Consider the following 22,027-nt stretch of genomic DNA (forward strand, 5'->3'; position numbering starts at 1 on the left):
ACACACACACATGCATATATGCATATTAACTGAAAAGGACATTTGTGATTTTTAAGAATCTATAAAAAATTACCTTAATCAGGTCCTTTGGGAATGCTAGTGAACAGCTAAGAATTTAAAAGAGAATACCGTCATGTGCCAGATAACGATGCTGCAGTCAATGACGAACTGCATATACAATAGCAGCCCCATAAGATTATAATGGAGCTAAAAAATTCCTACTGCCTAGTGACATCATAGCTGTTATAATGTCACAGTACAATGCATTATTCACATGTTTGTGGAAATGCTGTTGTAAACTAACCTACTTTATAAACTTTATAAAGTGGAACCAGGTGTGGCAGCTCATGCCCGTATTCCCAGCACTTTGGGAGGCTAAGGCAGGAGGATCACTTGAGGCCAGGAGTTCAGGAACACCCTGAGCAAGGTAGTGAGATCTCATCTCTACAAAATAACTACAAGATTAGCTGGGCATGGTGGCACACGCCTGCAGTCCTAGCTACCAAGGAGGCTGAGGTGGGAGGAGTACTTGAGCCCAGGAGGTCGATGCTGGAGTTAGCTATGATCACACCATTGCCCTCTAGCATGGGTGACAGAGCAAGACCCTGTCTCTATAATTTTTTTAAAAAACTTTGTAAAGTAAAAAATGTTACAATAAGCTAAGGCTAATTATTAAAAAAATATTTTTGTATAAATCTAGTGTAGCCTAAGTGTACAATGTTTATAAAGTCTACAGTAGTGTATGGTGATGTCCTAGGCCTTCACATTTACTAACCACTCATTGACACCCACAGCAACTTCCAGTCCTAAGCTTTATTGATGGTATGGACCCTACACAGGTATGTACCATTTTTAATCTTTTATAGCATACTTTTACTGTACCTTTTCTATGGTTAGATATATTAGATACACAAATACCACCATGTTACAACTGCCTATAGTATTCAGTACAGTAACATATTGTATAGGTTTGTAGCCTAGGAGCAAAAGGCTATACCACAAAGCCTAATGTGTAGTAGGCTACACCGTCTATATATGGATGGCTTACGTAAGTGCACTCTGTGATGTTCTCACAGGGTGAAATTGCCTAACAACACATTTCTCAGAAAATATCCCGACCTTGAAGTGACACAGGGCTGTATCTAGTCAAAACCAATATGCTTTCCTAGAGCTCAGAATTTGGCTCCGTAATGTAACGGCAACCCTTGCTATGGAATCTTTGTGAATAACCCTATAAATTTATTTATGATGGAATCCTGCATTTAACATAGACAGCCCCATGGTTCTCAGAGAGTGCCTTAAAGTGATGTTTCAGTGTGCTTATGTGGCCAGCCACACTGACAGAATATGAAGAAACGTACATCCCTTGGGTCTACCAAATCTCTAATGATTGCCTCCATTCTCCAGAAGAACATTTTAATACCACTAATATTTTTAAACAGACCTCTTGGTCTTCTGAACGAACATATTTTTAAAACTTCTGCTAAATATCATTATACCACTGACTGCCTTTCAGACAAAATTAAGAGATTCATTCTGAGATTCCTGATAGCTCCAAGAAGAAGAAGCAAAAGAGAAAAACAGAGGAGGAAGTGGGGGGGGGGGGGAAGGAGGAGGATGGGAGAGGTAGGCAGAGGAAGAGGAAGAAGGGGAGGTAGTGAAGAAAGAGGAGACAGTGGGAGAAGGGGAATAAGAAAACAGAAGAGAAGGAGGAAGAAAGAGAGGAAAAGGAAGGATAATGTTTTGAAAAAGAGAGAGAAGAGACTTAAAGAACACTGAAAGACAATAAAGCTGTGCAATATTTGTGGTAGGTATTGGTGTTTTTCAAATAAAGAATTAAGATAACTAACTTACACTCCCACCAACAGTGTAAAAGCATTCCTATTTCTCCACAGCCTTGCCAGCATCTATTGTTTACTGACTTTTTCATAATTGCCATTCTGACTGGCGTGAGATGGTATCTCCTGGTTTTGATTTGCATTTCTCTAATGGCCAGTGATGATGAGTTTTTTTTCATGTTTCTTGGCCACATAAATATCTTCTTTTGAAAAGTATCTGTTCATATCCTTTGCCCACTTTTTGATGGGGCTGTTTGTTTTTTTCTTGTAAATTTACTGATGTTCCTTGTAGATTCTGAATATTAGACCTTTGTCAGATGGGTAGATTCCAAAAATTTTCTCCCATTCTGTAGGTTGCCTGTTCACTCTGATGATAGTTTCTTTTGCTGTACAGAAGCTCTTTAGTTTAATTAGATCTCATTTGTCAATTTTGGCTTGTGTTGCACTTGCTTTTGGTGTTTTAGTCATGAAGTCTTTGCCCATGCCCATGTCCTTAATGGTATTGCCTAGGTTTTCTTCTAGGGTTTTTATGGTTTTGGGTTTTACATTTAAGGCTTTAATCCATCTTGAGTTAATTTTTGAATAAGATGTAAGGAAGGGGTCCAGTTTCAGTTTTCTGCATATGGCTAGCCAGTTTTCCCAGCATCATTTATTAAATAAGGAACCCTTTCCCCATTTCTTGTTTTTGTCAGGTTTGTCAAAGATCAGATGGTTGTAGATGTGTGGTGTTATTTCCAAGGTCTCTGTTCTGTTCCATTGATCTGTATATCTGTTTTGGTACCAGTACCATGCTGTTTTGGTTACTGTAGCCTTGTAGTATAGTTTGAAGTCAGGTAGCGTGATACCTCCAGCTTTGTTCTTTTTGCTTAGGATTGTCCTGACTATACAGGCTCTTTTTTGCTTCCATGTGAAATTTAGAGTAGTTTTTTCTAATTCTGCGAATAACCATTGTGGAAGACAGTGCGGCGATTCCTCAAGGACCTAGAACCAGAAATACCATTTGACCCAGCAATCCCATTACTGGGTATATACCCAATGGATTATAAATCATTCTGCTATAAAGACACATGCACGCATATGTTTATGCAGCACATTTACAATAGCAAAGACTTGAACCAACCCACATGCCCATCAATGATAGATTGGATAAAGAAAATGTGGCATATATACACCATGGAATACTACACAGCCATAAAAAACAGTGAGATCATGTCCTTTGCAGGGACATGGATGAAGCTGGAAGTCATCATTCTCAGCCAACTAACATAGGAACAGAAAACCAAACACCACATGTTCTCACTCATAAGTGGGAGCTGAACAATGAGAACACATGGACACAGGGAGGGGAACAACACACACCAGGGCCTGTCGAGGGGTGGAGGATGGGGGAGGGAGAGCATCAGGACAAATACCTAATGTATGAGGGGCTTAAAACCTAGATGATGAGTTGATAGGTGCAGCAAACCACCACGGCACATGTATACCTATATAACAAACCTGCACATTCTGCATATGTATCCTGGAGCTTAAAGTAAAAAAAAAAAAAAAAAAAAAGAAAGAAAAAAACACTTAAAAAAAAAAAAGAGGCTGGGCACGGTGACTCACGCCTGTAACCCCAGCACTTTGGGAGGCCGAGGCGGGCAGATCACGAGGTCAGGAATTCGAGACCAGCCTGGCCAATATGTTGGAACCCCATCTCTACCAAAAATACAAAAATTAGCTGGGCATGATGACGTGCGCGTGTACTCCCAGCTACTCAGGAAGCTGAGGCAGAAGAATCGCTCGAACCCAGGAGGCGGGGTTACAGTGAGCTGAGATCGTGCCACTGTACTCCAGCCTGGGCGACAGAGCGAAACTCCGTCTCAAAAAAAAAAAAAAAAAAAAAGAGATAGATCTGCAGAAACTGAATTCACAAAAATAAAGAAATGTAAAAGGTTAAGATATGTGGTTGAATTATTGAATCCATGGCAATTTATGGCAAAACCTTTTTTAAAACCTCTATAATATACCTTAAACTGTGAGATTTACTAGCTCTAAAATATGTTACACCAATTCCTTTTGTTAGTAACATGCCTTTTTCTCTTTTGAATATATGCGAGTGTAGCGTAATCCCTGTTCCTATATGACTGCACATAAGATAAAAAACAATTTTAAAACTTGTGCAGTGGGTTACATAACATCCAATATAAATATAAACCCAGACACCTCCACTCCCCCAAAGCAAATCAAATAAGTCTTCGATGATATATTCAACACGAGCTACAGAGAGAATTCTGTTATCAACCCTTTACCTCCAATTTCCCCAGATGACGATTAGCAGTAGGGAGGGTACTTGCTGACTTCACCTACTCTCTGGGTTCAGGGAAAAGATGTTTTTTTATACAATTAAGGACTCAAGAAACTGATGTCAAACTAAAGTCATCCTTGCTAAATAAGAGTAGCGATGTACACATACAGATCCTACAGAGGGGCTCTCCTACAACAACTCAGAGCTCTTGCTCTGGCCACCAAGGCCATCAGGTACTAATTAAGTAGTGTATTCTGTCAACGCTTTCATGCTTTTCTTATATTAATTGATCATTCTGCCATATTAATGATACTAGTTCAGTGGCTTTGAATTCCCTTGGGTGCTTTACCCTGACATAGGAAAAAAACAGTAAACAAGGTATGAGAAAGAAAATGTCACAGATTATCTACCTCTTATTTGAATCAATGCTAAAACTGTTTCCTATAAAAGTTATCTATTTCTTTTATTTGCAGAAATGTTCCTGTGGACCTAAAATGTACAACTGTTCTTTAAATAAAACTTCAACTGATTTAACTTTATAAGCTACAGGAAACAACAAGTGAAATGAAATATACTAACATATATAGGTATACAGGTATGTAACATTCTCATATATAGGTGTTCAAAATTAATGATGGGATTACATGCGTAAGGCTGGAGAGGTGGTAACAATCCTTAATTCTAAATACCTAATGATGAGAGAAAGTCAACTAAATGAAGCTCAATAAACAAGACAGGTGACCTTAATACTGACAGGGGAAAAAAAAAAGAGTAAAAGAAGAAAAATAAAGCATTTAATAACTAGTTAAAGTCAATGAACTTAATACACTATTTTTGAAATAAAGGCCTAAGTAGGCTTCTTAGGATACCAAGAAATACATATCGGGCCACGCATGGTGGCTCACGCCTATAATCCCAGCACTTTGGGAGGCCGAGGCAGGAGGATCATAAGGTCAAGAGTTCGAGACCAGCCTGGCCAACATGGTGAAACCCCGTCTCCACTAAGAATACAAAAATTAGCCGGGCATGGTGGCACGCGCCTGTAATCTCAACTACTTGGGAGGCTGAGGCAGGAGAATCACTTGAACCTGGGAGGCAGAGGTTGCAGTGAGCTGAGATCGCACCAGCCTGGGCAACAGAGCAAGACTCCATCTCGGGGGAAAATAAAAAAAAAAAAGAAACACATATCCTCTGAGATAATTTTTGATTTTCATTATTGCAAATCACTGTTATTTTGAAGCAGCTGTTAAACAGTTGGTGAGGAAATGCTGTTAAGACCGTGCAGTTGTAATTCTCTAATGAATCTGAATATAGTTAAGACAGGCAAGAGAGAGATGCACACTGACTGACTTTGGCTGTGTTTTGTTGTTGTTTTGCTTTATTTTCTATGAGATGCTCACTTGCTTAAAACATGATCATGTTACAAAAAGTTAGGTATCAGAGTACTGCAATTGTGTCCTTTACGCTTTGACACTGCATTAAGATTATGAAAGCTGAAAAAAAGAAATCACAAAGGTAAAGTCAAGTACAACACACTACTGCCACCTATTGCTTAGTAAAATATTGCCTAAAGAAGCAGTCAACGATTCATTGATCTTTCATGCAAGTTAACAAATGAAACATGGTTTTTAAAATGTTTTTAAACTCTTTTAATGTTTTGTGCTTTAGAGAAAATATAACCCACGTGTAAGACTGGCATAGTAAAAATGTTTATCCATCAAAAAATAATTATTTACTACCTTACAACAAGCCAGACATGGTGCCAGCCAATGAAGATACCATGATGAATAAACGGGAATCCCTATCCTTGAGGGACTCACAGTCTAGTGGTAAAGAGTAGGCATGCCAACAAGTTATTATAATGCATTGGGAAGGATGAGGTGCATGAATAAGATGACAGCATGAAAAAGTTTTCAGTTGGAGTAAGTTGGGGAAGGTTTTATAATAAAAGTGATATATGACTAGGTTTTGAAGGATGCATAGACTTGGCTATGGAGAAACTGTGTAGGATTGGGAAGGAAAGGTATTCCAGGGAGAGGGAAGTAGCAAATACAAGGCAAGAGAACACTAAAATGGGTATTAGAGTTATGAAAAGCAGAACTGTAAGTCAGACCAAGAATGAGTGAAAGAATGGTTGTATAGGGAAAAGGGAGATGAAGTTGAAAAGCTAGACTGGGGTCAAATCATAGGGAGTTTTTTAGTATGCCAAGAAATGTGGATTTGCCCCTAATTAAAACTCCACATTATTTTCATGATAGGGACATAATCATATTTTTGTTTCAAAGACAAAAAAATTCTAAACTGATAGTAGGATGGAATGGGTAAGAGGATAGGTAGGGAGATTGGCAATAAAGAAACTACTGTGCTACTGCAGCCCTCCTGAGGAACTATGCTAAGGCTGCTGAAGATCAAAGGTGGGAGTCAGACAAGGGGAAATGTAGGAAGCAGGGGACATAAATTTGGAAGTCACTCATGCAGCAGATAAAGCTAAAGGAATACACAGAGAGCAGTCGGTCTCAACTTTTTTGAGTTATGAACTCCTCTAAGAATCTTAGAAAAATTTGCATATAATTGAGGGGCTAACAGACCTCCAAAGTCCCCTGAGCCTCAGATGAAGAATCCTTGATTTCCTGGTAAGTGAAGAGGGTCAAATAAAACTCAGAAGCACAGTGACATTTATATCACATAGAGGAATAGATACTGGAAAATAAAATAGAGCAGTGGTCAGACAAGCAAGAAGATAATCAGGAAAGACATGCTCCTGCCCAGAGAGGAAGAAATTTCAAATTTCAAGACTTACAACAGTATCAGATGTCACAGTAAATCCACTACATTTGGCAAACAAGGAACACTGGCCACTTCAGTAGTCACCGTTTAGAAGACTGACAGTGGTGAAAGGGAGTGGGCTGAGAAGCCAATGGATAGTAGTCAATTAATGTTTGGCAAGAAGAAAGGAGTGATAGTTCGAAGAACCAAGGTCAATGGAGAATTTTTTTGAAGACCTTTTACTGGATGAGTGGAAAAAGCTAATGGAAAGGGAAAATTAAAGATACAAGAGATAACTGGAGCAACACTGATTTTTAAAACACTAAAAACTGAGTTTTGATTCTGGTTCTGTTATTACAAATCTTGTGATCCTAGAAAAGTTATTCAACTGTATAAAATTTCCTCATTTGAAAAATGAAAAGAATATTTGCCAAACTATAAGCTACTCATGAGAGTAAGGACCTTTGTCCACATTCACCACTAAATCCATAGCACCTAGCACAGTGCCTGTTACAAGACCCTTAATATTTAGTCAATGAATAAAAAATATGTCCATATACTTCACAGTGTTTTGTAAAAATCAAATAACACAGTATGAGTCAATATATTTTGAACAAAATTTAAATTTTTTAAAAAATGGGGTATACAGTCAGAATGACTATCATTTAAAAGTAAAAAAATAATGGATGCTTATACACTGCTAGTGGGAATGCAAATGAGTTCAGCTACTGTGAAAAGCAGTTTGGTGGTTCCTCAAACAACTTAAAACAGAACTACCATCCAACCCAGCAATCCCATTATTGGGTATAAAACCAATGGACTATAAATCCTTATACCACAAAGACACATACGACATGGATATGTATGTTCATTACAGCACTATTCACAATAGTAAAGACAAGGAATCAACCTAAATGCCCATCAGCGTTAGGCTGGATAAAGAAAATGTGGTACATATATTAACACAACATGGAATACTATGTAGCCATAAAAAAAAAGAATGAGATCATTCCTTTCCAGCAACATGAATGGAGATGGAGGCCACTCTCCTAAGTGCACTAATACAAGAACAGAAAACCAAGTACTGCATATTCTCATTTATTAAGGTGGAGCTAAACACTGAGTACACATGGACAAAAAGAAGGGAACAATAGACACCAGTTCCTACTTGAGAGTGGAGGGTGGGAAGAGGGTGAGGATCAACAAATTACCAATTGGGGGTACTATGCTTATCACCTGAGTGACAAAATAATCTATACATCAAACTCCTGCAACATGCAATGTAACCCGAAATAATGTTATAACAATACAAAACAAAACAGCTTTTTGTTTGTTCTACTTTTTTTTTGTATTTTAATGCATTATTTTTGCTTTTACCTTCATATCAATTCCTCCCTTCTGCTTTCTTTTGATTTACTCTATTTTCCTTTTCCTAACTTTTTACCTGGTTGTTTAATTCATTTTTTTCTTCTTATTTACATAAGTATTTAATACTATAAATTTTATTTGATAATTATTTTAGCTGTATTTCATAGATTCTAACATAACATTTGTTAAATATGGTTCCTTTTTATTTTATATTTTTCTTTGAGTCAAGAGTTGTTTAGAAACTTTTTTTAACTTCAGAGTGCAATGGTATTTTGGGATTTTATTTTATGAATATCTATCAAATATCTGCATTATGAAAAAAAAACAGTGTGATGGAAGAGGAGGGCCATCATAGCAAGCCCTCTAATATAATTAGTTGATCCTCGTTAATCATGGATTCCACATTTGCAAATTCATCTACTTCCTAAAATTTATTTGTAATCCCCAAATCAATACTAGCAATGCTTTCTCGGTCATTGGTGACATGTGCAGAGTGGTGAAAAACTTGAATCACTTAACATGCATATTCCCAGCTGAAATTAAGCAAGGTAATGCTATGCCTCCTTCTCTCAGCTCTCATACTGCAAGTATCCTTCTCACAGTCTATTTAGTGCCATGATTTTGGCATTTTTGTACTTTTTGTTGGCAATTTTGCCGTTTCAAATGGCTCCCAATTAGTGTATTCAGTGTTGTTTAGTGTTCCTAAGAGCAAGAAGCCCATGATGTGCCTTATGGGGAAAACACATATGCTTAGGTAAGTGTCACTCAGGCATGAGTTACAGTGCTGTTGGCCCTAAGTTTAATGTTAAATAAATCAACAATATATATTAAATAACATGTTTTAAACAAAAACAAACATAAAACAAGGTCTTTTACTGATCACTTGAGGAAACTGTTGTGAGCAGAGGCTCTCAGGAACGTAACCCTACATTTCCCCTAGGATCAGTGTTTCAGTATTTGCTAATTCAGTGTTTGTGGCAACTTTGAAGAACATAACTACAGTAAATAACCAGAATAGATGGTACAATAATATAAATATATATTACAATTAATTTACACCTTGTCTTAGTCTACTTTATGCTGCTATAACAAAATATCTGAGACTGGGTAATTTATGAAAAACAGAAATTTATTGGCTCACAGTTCTGGAGGCTGTGAAGTCCAAGATCAAGGTACAAGCAGGTCAGAGCCCAGTATCTCTGCTTCCGAGATGACACCATGCACGCTGCATCCTCTGAAGAGGAGGGTTATGCTGGATCCTCACATAGCAGGGATATGGGCCAAGAGAGAGCAAGAGGGAACTGAACTTGCCCTTTTCTAATGGCCCCAATCCTACCCATGAGGGTGGAGCCCTCACAGCTAATCACCTCATAAAACTCCTACCCCTTAACACCATTACAACAGTGATTAAATATCAACATGAGTTTTAGACTGGACAAATATTCAAACCACAGCACACCTTGCCTGCTTTTAGAGAGTGCTCTTGGTCTCTTCTCTATTGCCATACCCTACGTCCTTAGCCAAGAGGATCTGCATATAAGGCACCTATGTGCCCCATTATAGGTTATGTTTCACTCCTCCTTCTAGGGGCTCAGGACACAAGAATCCCCTGCCCAAACAACCTGAAGTCAAGAGGAAGCTTATATCTCTGGTTGGGGTTAGAAAGAGAAGCAAGGTAGGATAAGTGGTAGCTGTCTCTGTACGGCTGCATTTGGGCATAGAAGCCCAAGGACTCTGTCTTAGTCCATTTGGACTACTGCAACATAAAAACCATAGACTGGGTTGCTTAAACAACAAAGATTTATTGCCTAAATCAAGGCACTAGCAGATTTATTGTCTGGTGAGGGCCTGCTTCATAGATGGCTTACTCTGTCCTCACATTGTGAAAGAAGTAAGGGAGGTGGGGCACAGTGGCTCACGCCTTTAATCCCAACACTTTCAGAGGCCAAGGCAGGCAGATCACCTGAGGTCAGAAGTTTGAGACCAGCCTGGCTGACATGGTGAAACCCCATCGGGAGGCTGAGATGGGAGAATCTCTTGAACCTGGGAGGCAGAGGTTGCAGTGAGCTGAGATCACACCATTGTGCTCCAGCCTGGGTGACGGAGCAAGACTCTGTCTCAAAAAAAAAAAAAAAAAAAAAAAAAAAAAACAACTGTGACCGATTTCTCTGGTGTCTCTTATATAAGGGCATTAATCTCATTCACAAGGGCTCCACCCTCATGATCTAATCACCCTCAAAAGGCCCTGCCTCAAAGAATTCTAAATTTAATCCTGGTCTTCCAGGTCTATATGAAGGTATATTTGTAAGGAAAAAATATTTTTAAGATAGAATATCAACATATTTTATTTAATATTACCTTGATTGACAATGTTAAATACACAAGCATGTGGTATGTAGACTTTATTTCTCTGGGTCTAAAACTATTAGGAGTGGGCCTTATTACTTGGTATATATTTAATTTTTATGAGTACATAGTAGGTATATATATTTATGGATTACATAAGGTATTTTGGTACAGGCACACAACACATAATAGTCACAGCAGGGTAAACGGGGTATCCATCACCTCAAGCATTTATCCTTTATGTTACAAACAATCCAATTAAACTCTTTTAGTTATTTTTAAATGCACAATAAATTATTGTTGACTGCAGTCACCCTGTTGTGCTATCAAATACATCTTACTCATTCTATCTAGCTCTATTTTTGTAACCATTAACCATCTCCACTGCCCTCTCCACCACCTATCTACCCTCTCCAGCCTCTGGTAACCATTATACTATTCTCTATCTCCATGAGCTCAATTGTTTTACTTTTAGTTCCCACAAATAAGTAAAAACATGCAAAGTTTGTATTTCTCTGCCTGGCTTATTTCACTTAATATAATGTCCTCTTCTTTCCATGCATATTGTTGCAAATGACAGGATCTCACTTTTTATGGCTGAATAGGACTCTATTGTGTATATATACATTTTTTAATCCATTTGTCTGCTGATATACACTTAAGTTGCTTCCAAATCTTGGCTATTGTGAATAGTGCTGTCATAAACATGGGAGTGCAGATATCTCTTTGATATACTAATTTCCCTTTTCTGGAGTATATCTAGCAGTGGGATTTGCTGGATCATATGGTGGTTCTACTTTAAGTTTTTTGAGGAACCTCCAGACTGTTCTCCATACTGGTTGCACTAATTTAATTCCCATCAACTGTGTACAAGGTTTCCCTTTTCTCCACCTCCTTGCCAGCATTTGTTATTGCCTTTTTAATAGAAGCCATTTTAACTGGGGTGGGATGACATCACTTCATAAGTTTTGATTTTTATTTCACTGATGATCAATGATGTTGATTGAACAACTTTTCATACACCTGTCTGCCATTTGTACATCTTCTTTTGAGAAATGTCTATTAAGTTTTTTGCCCATTTTAAAATCACATTTTTTCCCTATTGTTGAAGCTCCTTATACATTCTGGTTATTAACCCCTTGTCAGATGGGTAGTTTGCTCTAACTAGGACTTCCAGTACTATGCTTAGTAACAGTAGTGACAGTGGGGATCTTTGTCACGTTCCAGATCTTAGAGGAAAGCCTTTCAGGTTTTCCCTATTCAATATAATACTAGCTGTGGATCTCCCTATATGGCATTTATGATGTTCAGGTATGTTCCTTCTATAACCAGTTTCTCAAGGGTTTTTGTCATGATATGATGTTGAACTTCATCAAACGCTTTTTCAGTATCAGTTGAAATGATTATATGGCTTTTATTCTTCATTCTGTTGATAAGATGGATCACATTGATTGATCTGTGTATGCTGAACCATCCTTGCATCCGAGGGATAAATCCCACTTGGTCACGAAAAATGATCTTTTGAATTTTGTTTGCTAGTATTCTGTTGAGGACTTTGACATCAATACTCATCAGAAATATTGGCCTATGTTTTCTTTTTTTGATGTGTCTTTGTTTGGTTTTGGTATCAGGGTAATAATGGCCTTGTAGAATGAATTTTGAAGTATTTTCTCCTCTATTTTTCAGAATAGTGTAGTAGGATTGGTATTAGTTCTTTAAATGTTTGGTAGAATTCAGCAGTGAATCCACTGGGTGCTGGGCTTTTCTTTACTGGGAGATTTTATTACTTTTTTTTTTTTTTTTTTAAGATGGAATCTCACTCTGGCAACCAGGCTGGAGTGCAGTGGCGCGATCTTGGCTCACTGCAACCTCCACCTCCCAGGTTCAAGCAATTCTCCTGCCTCAGCCTCCCAAGTAGCTGGGACTACAGGCATGCACCACCAGGCCCAGCTAATTTTTGTATTTTTAGTAGAGACAAGGTTTCACTACAATGACCAGGAAGGTCTCGATCTCCTGACCTCGTGATCTGCCCCCCTTGCCCTCCCAAAGTGTTGGGATTACAGGTGTGAGCCACCGCACCCGGTCTTTAATTTTTTTTTTTTTTTTGAGATAAGAGTCTTGCTCTGTCACCCAGGCTGGAGTGCAGTGGCATGATCTCAGTTCACTGCCACCTCCACCTCCCGGGTTCAAGCAATTCTCCTGCATCAGCCCCCCTACTAGCTGAGATTACAGGTGCATGCCATCATGCCCGGCTGATTTTTGTATATTTAGTAGAGACGGGGTTCTGCCATGTTGGCCAGGTGGGTCTCCAACTCCTGACCTCAGGTGATCCACCTGCATTGGCCTCCCAAAGGGCTAGGATTACAGACGTGAGCCACTGCACCCAGCTTGATTTTATTACATCTTCGATCTCGTTACTTATTATTGGTCTGTTCAGGTTTTGGTTCTCCTTTTTTCATGTGGGCACTTATTGCTATAAACTTCCCTCTTAGTACTGCTTTTGCTTTATTCCATAGGTTTTGGTATGTTGTGTTTCCTTTTAACATTTGTTTCAAGAAATTTTTCAATTTCCTTCTTAATTTCTTCATTGACCCACTGATCATTCAGGAGTATGTTGTTTAATTTCCATGTATTTATATAGTTTCCAAAATTCCTTGTTATTGATTTCTAGTTTTACTCCACTGTGGTTGGAGAATATGCTTGATATTATTTAGACTTGTTTGAATTTTAAAAAATTGTTTTGTGACCTAACATATTGTCTGTCTTGGAGAATGATACATGTGCTGAGGAGAATAATATTTATTCTACAGCTGTTAGATGAAATGTTCAGTAAATATCTATCAGGTAGGTCCATTTGGTCTATAGGTGCTGATTAAGTCTGATGTTTGTTAATTTTCTGTCTGGAAGATCTGTCCAATGATGAAAGTGGGGTGTTGAAGTCTCCAGCTATTATTGTATTGGGTTCTACCTCTCTCTTTAGCTCTAATAATGTTTGCTTTATCTATCTGGCTGCTCTAGATATCTATTTGGTGTATATATATTAACAATTGTTATATCATCTTGCTGCATTAACTCCTTTATCACTATATGACCTTGTCTCTTTTTATAGTTTTTTTCTTGAAATCTATTTTGTTTGATATAAGCATAGCTCCTTTTACTCTTTTTTTTTGTTTGTTTCCATTTGCATGGAATGTATTTCTCCATCCCTTTAAGTCTATGTGTTTCTCTATAGATGAAGTGGGTTTCTTGTAGGCAACAGATGGTTGGGTCTTGTTTTTTCTAATTCATTCAGCCACTATGTTGTTTTGGAGAGTTTAGTCCATTTACATTCAATGTTATTATTGATAAGTAAGGACTTACTCCTGCCATTTGTCATCTGTTTTCTGGTTGTTTTGTGGTCTTCTCTTCTTTCTTTCCTTCCTCCCTGTCTTCCTTACAGTGAAGGTGATTTTCTCCGGTGGTATGTTTTAATTTTTGCTTTTTATTTTTTGTGTATCCATTGTATGTTTTTTGATTTGAGGTTATCATGAGGTTTGCAAATACTATCTTACAACCTATTATTTTAAATTGATGACAACACTGATTGCATAAACTAACAAGCAAAGAGATAACTAATAAAAACTCTAAACTTCTACTTCATCCTCCTGCTTTTTAAATGTTTGTTTCTATTTTATATCTTATTATACTGTCTATGTCTTGAAGTATTATTGTAGCAATTACTTTTTATAGGTTCATCATTTACTGTCTCTTCTCAGGATACAAGTAGTTTACATACCACAATTACAGTGTTATGAGTTTTTCCGTGTACTTACCGTTAACAGTGAATTTTGTACCTTCAGATGGTTTCTTATTGCTCATTAATGTACTTTTCTTTCAGGCAGAGGAAGTACCTTTAGTATTTCTTGTAGGACAGTCTGGTTGATGAACTCCCTCAGCTTCTATTTGTCTGGAAAAGTCTTTATTTCTCCTTCGCATTTGAAGGATATTTTTGCTGGATATACTATTCTAGAATAAGTTTTTTTTCCTTCAGCACTTTAAATATGTCATGCCACTCTTTCCTGGCCTGTAAGGTTTCCACTGGGAAGTCTGCTGCCAGATATATTAGAGCTCCTTTGCATGCTATTTGATTCTTTTCTCTTGCTGCTCTTAGGATCCTCTCTTTGTCCTTGACCTTTGGGAATCTGATTATTAAATATCTTGAGGTAGTCTTATTTGGGTTAAATCTGCTTGGTGTTCTATAACCTTCTTGTACTTGAATATTGATATCTTTCTCTAGGTTTGAGAAGTTCTCTGTTATTAACCATCTGAATAAACTTTCTACCCCTCTCTCTCCCTCTACCTCCACTTTAAGTTTAATAACTCTTAGATTTGCCCTACTGAGGCTATTTTCTAGGTCTTGTAGGCATGCTTCCTTCTTTTTTCATTATTTTTTCTTTTGTCCCTTGTGACTGTATTTTCAAGGAGCCTGTCTTCAAGCTCACTAATTATTCTGCTTGATCAATTCTGCTGTTAAGACATGCTGATGAATTCTTCAGGATATGAATTCCATTTGTCAGCTCCAAAATATCTGCTTGATTCATTTTAATTATTTCCATCTTTCTGTTAAATTTATTTGATAGGATTTTGAAATGCTTCTCTGTGTTATCTTAAATTTCACTCAAAACACCTATTTTGAATTCTCTATGTGTAAAGTCACATATCTCTATCTCTCTGGCATTGGCCACTGTTGCCTTATTTAGTTTGTTTGGTGAGGTTGTGTTTTCCTGGATGGTCTTGATGCTTGTGGATGTTCACTGGTGCCTGGGCATTGAAGAATTAGGAATTTATTGCAGTCTTTGTAGTCTGTGCTTGTTTATGCCTGTCCTTCTTGGGAAGGCATTCCAAGTATTCAGAGAGACTTGTGTGTTGTAATCTAAGTCTTTGGTCACTGCTCGTATATCTTCATTAGAGGGCATCCCAAGCCCAGTAATGCTGTGGCTCTTACAGACTTGTAGAGTTACTGCCTTGGTGATCTTGGGTAAGATCTGGGAGAATTCCCTGGATTACTAGCCAGGCTCTTGTACTCTTCCCTTATTTTCTCCCAAACAAACACAGTCTCTCTCTCTGTGCTAAGCTGCCTGGAGCTGGGGAAGGGATAACACAAGCACCTCTGTGGCCATCACCACTGGGACTGTGGTGGTTCAGACTTGAAGCCATCACCACACTGGGTCTTGCCCAAAAGCCCACAGTGACCACTACCTGGCTACCTACCTATGTTCACTCAAGTCGTAGCGCTCTATAATTAGCAGGTGTTGAATTCAGCCAGGCTTCTGTCCTTCCCTTCAGGACAGTAAGATCCCCCTGGCCCTGGGCAAATCCAGAGATGCTATCTGGGACCAGGGCCTGGAGTTGGAATCGTAGGAGTCTATCTGGTGCTCTATTGTACTGTAGCTGAGCTGGCACCTAAGCCACAAGACAATGTCTTTCCCACTTTTTCCTCTCTTTTCCTCATGCAGAAGGAGTCTCTCCCCTATGGTCACCACCGTCCCAGGCCTGCAGCAAGTACTGCCTGGCTACCACTGATGTTCACTCAAGGCCTATAGACTCTTCAGTCAGCTTGGGTGAATGCTGCCAGCCCGGGGTCTCTCCCTTCAGGGCAGTGGGCTCCTCCTGGCCCAGGGAAGGTCCAGAGATGTTGTTCAGGAGCCACAGCCTGGAGCTGGGGATGCCAGGAACCCACTTGGTGCTCTACCCCACTGTAGCTGAGCTGGTATCCAAGGTACAAAACAAAGTCCCTTTACTTGTCTCTCTCCTTTCCTCTGCAGGAATCTCTCTCCATGGCCACCATAGCTGAAAATGTGGTGGGGCACATCTGAAGCCAGCACAACCCTGCGTCTTACCCAAAGCCTACAGCAAGTACTGCCTGGGTACCAGTGATGTTCAAGGCCCAACATCTCTTTAGTCAGCAGGTGATGAATCCTGCTAGAACTGGATCCTTCCCTTCAAGGCAGAAGGTTCCCCTCTGGCATATGGTGTGTCTAGAAATGTAGTCTAGGAGCTACAGCCTAGAATGGGGGGCCTCAGGACTCTGCCTGATACCCTATTCTACTGTGGCTGAGCTGGCATCCAAGTTGCAAGACATAGTTGTCTTTACTCTCTACTATCTTCACCTCAAGCAGAAGGAAGGAGTCTCTCCCAGAGTTCTAAGTTGCGTTGCCTAGGGTTGGGGGAGGGTTGATGCAAGTACTCCCTGGGCCACCCTAGCTGGTATCTCATCAGGTCATGTGGACCCCAAGTCAACTGGCTCTGAGCCCAGCATAACACGTGTCCAGGAATTACAACCCTTGTGGCCTAGACTGCCTTTCAAGTTTACTTATGACCCCAGAGAACTTTAGCTCATGGTGGCAGGGTTTGCTGGAATTGGAACTCAGGTTCAGACCTCTGGGACAGACAACTTGCCTCTGTCTAGGGCGGATCTAAATGCTCTTTGTGGGTGCTGGTTGAGTTCTGCCAAGTGTTGCTTTCTGCTGTGACACAGCAGCACTGTGGATGCAACATCCTACAAGCATGGTGCTCTCCCTTCCCCAAGCACACGGATTCTCTTTCCACGCCATGTGGCCACTGCAGGGGGATGGGGGAGGGATGGTGTAGGTGATTAAAGACTGTCTTTCCTATCCTATTCCATGCCTCCTTCCTTAATATAGTTGTTCAATTTGATGTTCCTGCAGAGGGGATGACCACCGGAGGCTTCTATTCGGCCATCTTGTTCTGCTTCCTCTCTAGGATTGGGCCTTATTAATATTACATTATTACTATCACCTTTTCACAATCTTGTCAAAAGAGGGAGGAAAAAAAGAACAGTCAAGAAACCTTATATTTTTAGTGATCTTTGTGTTAGTTTACTTAACTTAGAAAAGAAACCAGTCTTTTAATGATAGTTTAATTTACAAGATTTTTCTTACTTAACTCCCAGGGGGATTGGAGTCAATCATATGGTGGGACAGTAAGTGATTAAATTTTTACATTTCTAAGATCTTCATACAGTTTAACACAAAACAATCCAACAGATATCATCTAATATATAATTTACTTCAAATGCTTTTGTGGCACATTACAGTAGTACATGCATAAGATGGCATTCATTGAAAAGTCAGGGACATCTAGATAGTCCCCAAAGTTTAAGGGAGTTGTAAAAGCAAAAAGGTCACTGTAAGGGTAGATTCTAAAATCTACTCATGTATCTGGGAAGATCATGGCTCAAACAAAACATGGTTGGAATAACCAGTTTTTTGGCCCTTTTTTATTACGTAATAATAAATTGCTCCAGTTGAATGCTTCACCACCTGAAGTTCCTTTTAATATTTACTTTCTAAAAACCCGATATGAAGAATCTAGAATAATTTGTGATAAATGTTTAAAACTTTTTAAAAATTACAAGATAGTGTGCAAAAGTCACTGTGATTGTGAAGCAGTCATGTCTAAACTAAAAGATGCATTAAACTGGGTAACAGAGGCTTTTTAAAAACTATTCTTTTCCCTTATAATTTTCATGACTATTATTCCTAAAAACAGTATTCTTTAGTAAACTGAAAATTATATGCTTATATTCTCTATTTTCTTTTTCAGATACTTTAACTATCTAATACGCTTATTCTTCCCAATTCTAACATTCTCTTCTGGAACACTATTTGAAGCTCTCAAAAACACATCTTCCGACTATCTATTGAAAATCTCAAGAGAAAAATGTTCCACACCTTTGGCTGAATTATTAAAAATGAAATCTAACAGCTGGATAGCCTCTGAGGATAGGTGTAGACAAAACACTGGTTCAAAGATTGCTACAGGTCAAATCACTTCACATGCTGTGGCTCTATTCTGTCATCAGTTCACATGGGTCAAGGGCTATGTAACATCATCAATGAACCTGTAAGGAATAATAGAAAAGGGAGAACTGTATTGCAACTCATATAGAGAGGCCAGATGAACAGAGCCAACTTCCTTCTTAACCTTTTTATTCTACTTCAGCAAAATCCAGCACAATTCAACCAAAGAATGTACTGAGAATCTATTATATTGAGTCCATGAAGTTGGTGCTACCAAGGATACAAAAATAACTAAGACAGGATCCCTGCCTCCAAGAACTTCACTTCTAGCTGAGAGGCAGCCACAGGCACAAGCAATTAGAGTAAAGATAGGATATGGACAGTGGAATAACAGAGTTATGATGTATCAATGGAACACCTAAGAAGTGGGGAGACTTTCTGAGTAACTACAACGATTAGTTCAAGAAGTTCTTTGAGTTGTGCCTTAATGGGAGGTAGACTTTCTCCACTGAATACGAAGAAATGAGAAGAGGGCTTCTTATTTACAATGGGGGTAGCGCTAGTCTATTCTTTTCATTGAGAACTACAAAATGAAGATGAAATATATTATAAAACATTGTAAAAGCATCAAAGAGTTCACAAGATAGTAAGGTCAAAACTGAAGGAAAAACAATCAAAGACAAAGAGCTGAAGGTGTTTTTACCCTGAGAGTATTTTGCCTATTCTGGAAATTATTCTGGAAATGAACTTTTGTTTTGATAGCCCTATTTGGCTTAAGATAATTACATACCTCATAGAGGGACTGACTGAAGAAAGGACAGATTATTAGAACAGAAAACAAAAAAGCTGAAACGGAGTCCCACACCTAGCTGTGCAGAGGAGATCCATTCTGTTACATAAGGATGAAAGGCAGCATCAGTGTGGTTCCCACACTTAGGGCATATGCTGGCCCTTGCTCTTTTTTCCTCACAATACAGCAATCCGGGGGGCATTTCTTTTCCATAAACTACAAGCAAAACTTCCTTTGCAACCTTGCTTTCCAATTCATGTAACTGGTAATAGCACTAATTTCCCAACATGCAACTGAACACTTACAAAGGAAGAACAGTTTTCATAGGTGTTCAGATCCAAAGACAATGTGAAAATTACATGTAATCAAAACTACTCTTGAAAATCTTTAAATTGTCCATGAAGTATAGTATCTGAAGTTTCATGAATATAACCTATAATATTGTAATATGAGAAATACATATATTTGGCCTCTGCCCCTGGTTCCTGACAAACAGCTCCTAAAACCCTTGGAGTCTGGAGTGAAGAGTGTCTTTTGTATGCTAATAGAATGACTAGTGGCTGGGGGCCCCTAGGCAGCTTCAGGATGGCAGCTGGTGACCAGAAAGACTAAAGCATGATTGGAGGGTTGGGACTTTAAGCCCCAGCCCTCAACCTCCAGGAAGTGGAGAGGGGTTGATGGTTGAGCAGATCACCAGCAGCCACTGATTTAATCAAGTATGCCTACCTAATAAAGCCTTCATTAAAACGGATGGAGTTCAGTGACCTCCAGGTGGGTTAACAAAGAAAACACTGTGCCAGAAGGGCAGTGCATTCCAAATCCACAGCTTCTGCATTGGGGACCCCTGCAGACCTCACCCTATGGATCTCTTCATTTATATTCTTCAAAATATCCTTTGTAATGAGTAGGTAAACACAAGTAAATTTTCCCTGAGTTCTGTCAGCTGCTTCAGCAAATCAATTGAGCCTAAAGAAGGAAACATAGGAACCCAGATTTACAGCCAGTCAGTCAGAGGCACATATCACAACCTGGGGCTTGCATCTGACACCTAACGTGGAGGGGAGTCTTATGGAAATGAATCCTTAACCCTTATGGATCTGACACGGACTCCAGGTAAACAGTGTCAGACCTGAATTACAGGACACCCAATTGGTGTCCACCGGAGAACTGCTTGGTATGTGGGGAGAAAACCGTGCACAATCCTACAGTCAGAAGTACTGTATTGAGTGGTGTGTGAGAGTAGGGAACACACTTTGGCTTTTTCCCATCTCAAAACAACTGTATACAACAATATGTACATATAATTGCATAACATATACAATAATAAACAGATAAAACCACATATCCAAAATATAATTTTCCCATTTTTAAATGTTTTGATGGACAATAATAGTTAAATTAGTATAATGTCATTATTCTGTATTTTTATATGGCCCTGCACGATTCTTTAAATGCATCTTGTACATAATTTCTACTGATGATGATAAATTACAATAAGGCATCACATGCAAGACACTGGCTAAATGCTTTATATTCATTCTTCCATTTAGTCTTTATGAAACTTTTGAGGTAGGTATTTCTCATATTACAATATTAGAGGTTATATTCATGAAACTTCAGATACTATACTTCATGGACAATTTAAAGACTTTCAAGAGTAGTTTTGATTACATGTAATTTTCACATTGTCTTTGGATCTGGACACCTATGAACACTATTGTGTTGATTATCAACATATATCAACATGCTGATATACTGTGCTCCTATGAGAACCCAATGCCACAGCGGATCTGACAGGACGCAGAGCTCAGGTGGTAACACTCGCACACTGGCTCCGCACCACCTGCTGCATGGCCTGGTTCCTAACTGGCCACGGACCAGTACTGGTTTGCAGCGCGGGGATTGGGGACCCCTGAGCTAGAGGACAAATGAAAATATAATAAGAGAAAAAAACAAAAACAAAAACAAATGAACAAATACCAGAGCTGGCTTTAGAGAGTAACATAGTATAAGCATCTCATTTTTACAGATGAAGAAGCTCAGATCCATGGAGTTTATGTATGTTAAGACACACCTTAGTTGTCCCAGCACAATTTTACTGGAAATGGCGAAGATAAAAGAAAATGAATTTCTTAAGATATTTTTACATTCCTCAGGAATTGGGGAAGTAAATGTCATTAACTAATAATCAGGCATGGTAAGAACTCAGGTTTCCACCACACCACACTGCCACCTTTCACACTTTTCACCAAGTTTCTAGTGTAATTTCCTTCCCTCCCTCTAGAGCTCACGCTTAACTTTTCACTAGTCTGTACCTTTAACATAAATACTACCTTTTCTCTAAAGATATAATCTATTATTGCTGCATTTATGCGATAGGAATATTAAAAAAAAAAAACCACTGGAAAGGTAACCAACTGTCTCCTTTTTTTAATACAGTTTTCAAAGTGTATCATAATTTCTTGCTGCTAGTCAGTATGCTACTTAATCTCTGAGCCTTGGTTTACCCATCTATATATTAGGAATAATAATGATATTGCACTTTGCAGAGTTAAATAATTCACATGAAGTGATTACAAGAGTATCTGATACGCAGTGCTACATGTTAGCTAAAGTTATTCATTTAAAATGCTATCCCTGCCACTTTTATCACAAAAAAGAATTGTTTATAATAGAGTCTCTCTATGACATAACTATTTATTGTTACATATCATGCATTCTATATATTAATAATACCTAGATGACAGTTAAACAGTTAACTATGGTAACAGAAATTATAATGTGAACTACAAGACAAGTTATATCTTCCAGATTTTTACTTACAACACTC

At 38.6% G+C, this 22,027-nt stretch overlaps 1 protein-coding gene and 1 long non-coding RNA gene across 3 annotated transcripts in view; one reads left to right on the forward strand and one right to left on the reverse strand.

Annotated features, from left to right (window-relative positions):
* DNAJC24 (DnaJ heat shock protein family (Hsp40) member C24) overlaps nucleotides 1-22,027 on the reverse strand; it is a 59,278-nt gene that overhangs the window by 29,817 nt on the left and 7,434 nt on the right. The window lies entirely within an intron of this gene.
* LOC129048652 (uncharacterized) lies at nucleotides 243-21,598 on the forward strand. The gene is made up of 5 exons (XR_008511170.2): nucleotides 243-427; nucleotides 795-839; nucleotides 4,599-4,720; nucleotides 16,410-16,553; nucleotides 18,211-21,598. It is a non-coding gene; the product is annotated as an uncharacterized LOC129048652 (long non-coding RNA).

This window comes from Pongo abelii, chromosome 9, assembly GCF_028885655.2.
Source record: "Pongo abelii isolate AG06213 chromosome 9, NHGRI_mPonAbe1-v2.0_pri, whole genome shotgun sequence".
NCBI lineage: Eukaryota > Metazoa > Chordata > Mammalia > Primates > Hominidae > Pongo > Pongo abelii.